Genomic DNA, 6,298 nt, shown 5'->3' with positions numbered 1-6,298 from the left:
CGGTAAGGGGCGGGGCCGTTGATAAAACAAGGCGTGATTGGTTCGCCCAGCAACGTCACAAGCCCCGCCCCGTCCCTTCCGCAGGACGTCTGAGCACCGCCTTCTTCCCGGGCCTCTACCGGGGGTTTCGCAACACTTACTGCTTAGAAGTGTGGTGGAAAAGACGGCCTCTCTCATTGGCCAATTCATATAAGACTGTTCGGTCATTTGTTACCATAACAACCCATTCAGGGAGGCCAATCGGCCTAAGGAAGGCCGTTCCCGAGGCCCAACCCAACCGGTTTAAGGAAAAGCTCAGCCATCCCCTTTTCGTCCCACCCTCTGCAGTCCCCCGGCCACTGAGCGGTTCCGTCAATCATTCTCCCTCCCGCCTCCGCCGGCAGGCGCTGGGGGTGGGGCTAGGGGAGTGAAGGCTTTCGGCCTGGCTTTTACCGCCGGCTGCTGTAGTCTCAGATGCTCCCCGGAGTGTGGACGGATTCAGCCGCTGGGTCCCACAGTCCCTCCGGGAGCTAAAACGGGAGAAGGAGGAGCTGAATTTACCTGGAACCTCGGGAAGAGTCGCTAGAGAGTCTGCTCTAGCATGCTGCTTCACACACCCACAAACAAAAACACCTAGGCCGACTAGCATGAGTTGAATCCCCAGGGACATGCCTTTATTTAGAGTTTGTGTGTGAAAGGCTTCCCCCCAAGGGTTGGGAGGAGATCTTTGGAGAGCTCTCAGGGCTCTTGGAAAGGTTTCTCACAATAGCCACGCCCAGCACCTAGCCGAATAGCTCCATCCTCAATCTTTTGCGTTTCAAAACAGTCTTAGAATAGACTATTGGAGCACGTAGAAAAAATATTTTACTTGTGAGGATCTTTTCCCGGGGATCTTAAAATCTTGGAAATGAGGCTCTCAAAACACACAAAGCATTCAAATAGTTCTACCTCAGAGTTACAGCATAACACAGTAAACTAAAAGGATATTTTCCCCCATTAAGTAGAAATATTGACCTAAATTAGGTCAGCGAAAATGATGGTATTAATTACATACAATTCGCTTCACCATTGCCCTCCTTAGGCTACTAGGTTTTGTAGAGATACTTTGTTGTTCCTCAGAAGAAACTGCTCTTAAGAAGTATCTAGTGCAATATCTTTATTTGTCCTATGTAAAGTAACAGTTTATTTCTTTGTTTTGTTTTTAGCAACTTTATTGAGGTCTAGTTACTATATATAATAAACTGAACATATTTTAAGTGTACAGGATTAAGTTTTGATAAATTATTTTTCATTTCTTCTTAGCATGATATACCACATGAATGAGAAGTAAAACCTGGGAAGGAAACCTTGTATTCTCACTCGAAGCTAAGAAATATTATTGGATAGGTATTTATTGATCTCAATAATTTCATATCATTATTAGTGGTGATATTTAACTATAATAGGAACAGTTAAAATTAAGAAAATTTTGAAGTTCCTATTTTCTGGAGTGAAATGTCTAGGGTAAAATACTCTTCTGATAGTTGTCCTTCTAATTTTAAAGGTGAATTTACTCATTAAAGTTTTAAGTTATAAAAAATATCTGCCCTTCATTTTTTTATATCCTTTTAACCACGAAGTGAACTTTTAAAAAATAAGAGTTTTCAAAGCTCTGATTTGGCTTCTATTGCATCGCACGCAGGGTATACACAGAATAAACAATTAATACATGCTTACCATATAAATCTAGAAAATTATGTACTCACAAAGTATGTGGAAAATTCAGAGGGACAGCAATCTTACTCAAATCATGTACTATACTATGAAAATATTTTTTCTTTAAATCCTCAACACAGAATACAAACTAAATAATCAGCATTTTTAAATGTACAAATGAATGAATGAAACTTCTCCCATAATCTTTTCAGTGGCAGCTCTTTCATAAGAATATGCTACTAATTCACTCCTACCACCAATATTAAGCCCTAGGTATCTGCCTATCTCTATGCTAGGTGCAGTGATGAACATGACAGTCCCTTGGCCCTGCCTTCATAAAATTTAGAGCCAAATCATAATCTTATGGGGTAATACGAAAATGAACTACATCTTCTGGTCAGAAAAAAATGGGTATCCCAGAGCTATTTTCAATAATCAAATCCACTGATCATTGTGTTTCTGCAGAGTATGAAGCCTTTCCAATTTTTTTGAGGAAGATAGCTACATTTCTCCCTTGGTTCATAGTGTTTACAAAAGGAGTTACTTCTTCCTAAAAACCCTCTGTTCTAGGCAATCAAGTCCTCTTCCAATGTAAATTATTGATGTCCTCAGAAAGATTAAAATGTATATACTAAATGCTGAAAGGAAGTAAGGAAGTCAGAATTAAAAAGCAATTCCTTTTTGAAGCACAAATACTTGTCTAGCACTGCCAGCGGGTGAAATTTCTCCTTTAACATGTAAATTCTATGTGTGTAAATAATATGCAGGGATAGGAGTAATATTTACATGATATATATACGTGCATTATCTTCTTGCAGAACACATAAACAATTCTTCGACCCATTAAAACATTCTTTATTGTTTATATATTTTGATAATTACAAAAGTGGTAGTGGTTGTTGTTAGGTGCTGTGGAGTCAGTTCCGACTCACAGTGACCCTGTGTACAACAGAACAAAACAGTGCCCGGTCCTGCACAATCCTCACAATCGTTGCCATGTTTGAGCCCATTATTGCAGCCACTGTATCAATCTATCTCGTCCAGGCTTTTCCTCTTTTTCACTGACCCTCTACTTTACCGAGCATGCTGTCCTTCTCCAGGAACTAGTCCCTGCTAATAACATGTCCAAAGTACGTGAGACAAAGTCTTGCCATCCTTGCTTCTAAGGAGCGTTCTGGCTGTACTTTATCCAAGACAGATTTGTTCATTCTTCTAGTAGTTCATGGTATATTCAATATTCTTTGCCAACACCATAATTCAAAGACATCAGTTCTTTGGTCTTCTTATTCATTGTCCAGCTTTTGAATGTATACGAGGCGATTTAAAATACCATGGCTTGAGTCAGGCGCACCTTAGTCCTCAAAGTGACATCTTTGCTTTTTAACACATTAAAGAGATCTTTTGCAGTACATTTGCCCAATACAATACGTCGTTTGATTTCTTGACTGCTGCTTCCATGGATGTTGATTGTGGATCCAAGTAAAATGAAATCCTTGACAACTTCAATCTTTTCTCTGTTTATCATGATATTGCTTATTGGTCCAGTTGTGAGGATTTTTGTTTTCTTAATGTTAAGATATAATTCATACTGAAGGCTGCAGTCTTTGATCTTCATCAGTAAGTGCTTCAAGTCCTCTTCACTTTCAGCAAGCAAGGTTGTGTCACCTGCATATCACAGGTTGTTAATGCATACTAATTCTAAAGAATTCAAATAATAATGATAAACCTAACCTGTTACAGTCGATTCCCACTCATAGTGACACTATAGGACTGAGTAGAACTGCCCATAGGGTTTCCAAGGCTGTAATCTTTACAGAGGCAGACTGCCACATTTTTCTCCCATGGAGCAGCTGGAGGGTTCAGACTAGCAACCTTTCAGTTAACAGTCGAATGCTTAACCAGTGTGCCACCAAGCTTCTTTTAGAATTCAGATATAAGTACATAAATAAAAAATGAGAATTCTCTCTACCCTTGCCCACCAGGTAACCATCCTTCACAGTTCAGTGTGTATCCTTTCATCTTATACTACGGACATACACACACACACACGCACACAGTTTGCATAGTTTTTTTTATTTTTGACTTTACAAAATGAGATCATCCTATGTATACTGTTCATAACTTGCTTTTTAAACCCAAGGTATTATGGACATCCTTTCATAAGTAGTCCTAATGATAATTAATTCAAAGCATTTGCTTTTCAAGTTTGTGGCTTAGAAAGATAGCTAAAATAAGAATCAAATTATTCTAGTGTTGGCTCTAAAGGAGGCAAAGTATTTGGCATGTAGTAGATATCCAACGACTATTTGTCATTAATATCCAGTGACTATTTGTTGACTGATCCAAACCTTCTGATATCAATTTCACCCTGCTTATCCAAGTTGTATTCCACTAGCTCAAATAAGCAAATACAGGGTTAGTTTAGAATCCAGGACAGAGGTTGGCCTTGAAGTTATGAAGTTTAGAGACAGAGATTATCAGGGAGGGAGGCTGGCTGGCAATTCAAATGGTATGATCACCATGTTCCAAAAAGCTAGTTCATAGTTACAAGGCTTAGAAATTTTGCTTTGCCAGCAACTGTAGTCTTAACAATCCTTTCTTTTATTTACAAAAAAATATATAATGGATAAAATTGCTCAATTTTAAGTTTTGCTCCCACATATTTATCATAACTATTTGTTACAAATGAAAAAGCAAAATGACACACAGCAAACGAATATTAATAGAAAAACTTTAAAATATGATGTCATGGATTGAATTGTGTCACCCCAAAATATGTCAACTTGGCTGGGTCATGATTTGCAGTACTGTATGATTGCATAATCTTATGTGATCTCCTTCTGTGTTGTAAATTCTATCACTGTGCTGAGGTTATACTGATGAGGTTTACAAGATTAGATAGTGTCTTAATCCAATCTCTTTTGAGATATAAAAGAGAGAAGCGAGCAGAGACACATGGGAACCTCATACCACCAAGAAAGCAGTGCCAGGAGCAGAGCATATCCTTTCAACCTGAGGTTCCTGCGCTGAGATGCTCCTGGACCAAGGGAAGACTGATGCATCACAAGGACCTTCCAGACCAAGAGAAGATTGATGATACAGACCTTCCACCAGAGCCGACAGAGAAAGCATTCCCTTGGTGCTGACACCCTGAATTTGGACTTGTAGACTACTGGACTGAGAGAGTAAACTGCTCTTTGTTAAAGCCATCCACTTGTGATATTTCTGTTAGAGCAGCACTAGATGACTAAGACACATGATTTCATAAAAGCTTATGTGTGTGTGTTTATATATACACATAGAGAGAGGGAGAGAGGCTGAGATTGTATACATATAATATTATCATTTTCTTGGCTAAAGGGTTATTCAGTTGTTCATTCACTCAACAAAATCATTCACCATGGCCCTTGCTCTCAAGGAGCTCAGAATCTGGTGAGTGAGATAAGTAATTAAACCAACATGAGTCAGGCAGTATATGGTAGTCAGTGTGGGAGAGGGATCTAAATCAAACTGGGATTGGTAAGGGAAGGCTTTTCTGAGGAATTGACAGCTGGCAGGTTTCAAAGGAGTAAATAAGAGTAACTAGATAAAAAGGAGAAAAGGGCATTCCAGGCAAAAACACAGGTGGATCCAAGTTTTCTAGGGCCTGAAACCTATTTGAACACCTTTGAGAAAGAGAATACAAAATTATGAACATTAAATTACGTGACCCATGTAAGTGAGGTTTCATTAGTTTTACTGTATATACGCCTATTCAAAGAGAGCAACTTATAAAAAGGAAATAGATCTTTATAAGGTTCAGAGAACTGAAGCTACTTCAAAACAGATCAAAAGATGTGTGTAGGAAAATGGACAAGGTAAGAATCAGATCATATGGTAAAAGAAATGGAGATCCACTGAAGGATTTGTATGGGAAGTGGCCAGATTTTTGTAACAAAAAGATAATTCTGACAATACCTGGTTTGGTAGAAATTATACTGCCTTTATATAAAAATACTTTAGGGTTTTATGTTTTGTGTCTTTAAGCAGAAAATAATGTTACTGATCAACAGTAGCAGTACAGTATAAATTTCATGGGGGAAAAGGGGATATACATCATAATATGTTATTTTGACGTAGGATCTGGTTATAAAGTTTGCTCTGAAAAGTATGTGAACTAGTTTTAATTGCATCAGATTCTGAAATTCATTTCCCAGATTGTTTGGTAGACAAAATTCTTGTGAGTCAAATGAAAGATTCTCTTCTTCTTATCATTTACATCATTCTCTGGTACTGACATTTGCTTTGGGAGCCCAGTTCATCTACCTTATTCCTGGACTGTACTGTACCAGGAAATAACTTTGTCCAAGGCAAGAACAGAGCCTGTTATCAGATAAGTGAATTAAACCGAAGGGATATACATGTACTGCAGAGAGAAACCATAACTCGGAATAGTGGTCCAAACAGTATACTCTGATCAAATAATTTGGCTTCCTGACTTTGTGGCAGCCTTCTTAACCCTGTGACTCTGGGGAAATTATCTAATTTCTTTTTTTTTTTTAATTTAAATTTTTTTATTTTTTCCCATACAAAAATTTATACATACGTTGTTACATGACTCTAATTGCTCTCCCCATACTGTGAC

This window comes from Trichechus manatus, unplaced genomic scaffold (genome assembly GCF_000243295.1).
Source record: "Trichechus manatus latirostris isolate Lorelei unplaced genomic scaffold, TriManLat1.0 scaffold00140, whole genome shotgun sequence".
NCBI classification, from domain to species: domain Eukaryota; kingdom Metazoa; phylum Chordata; class Mammalia; order Sirenia; family Trichechidae; genus Trichechus; species Trichechus manatus.
Note: the sequence above shows the minus strand (reverse complement) of the source record.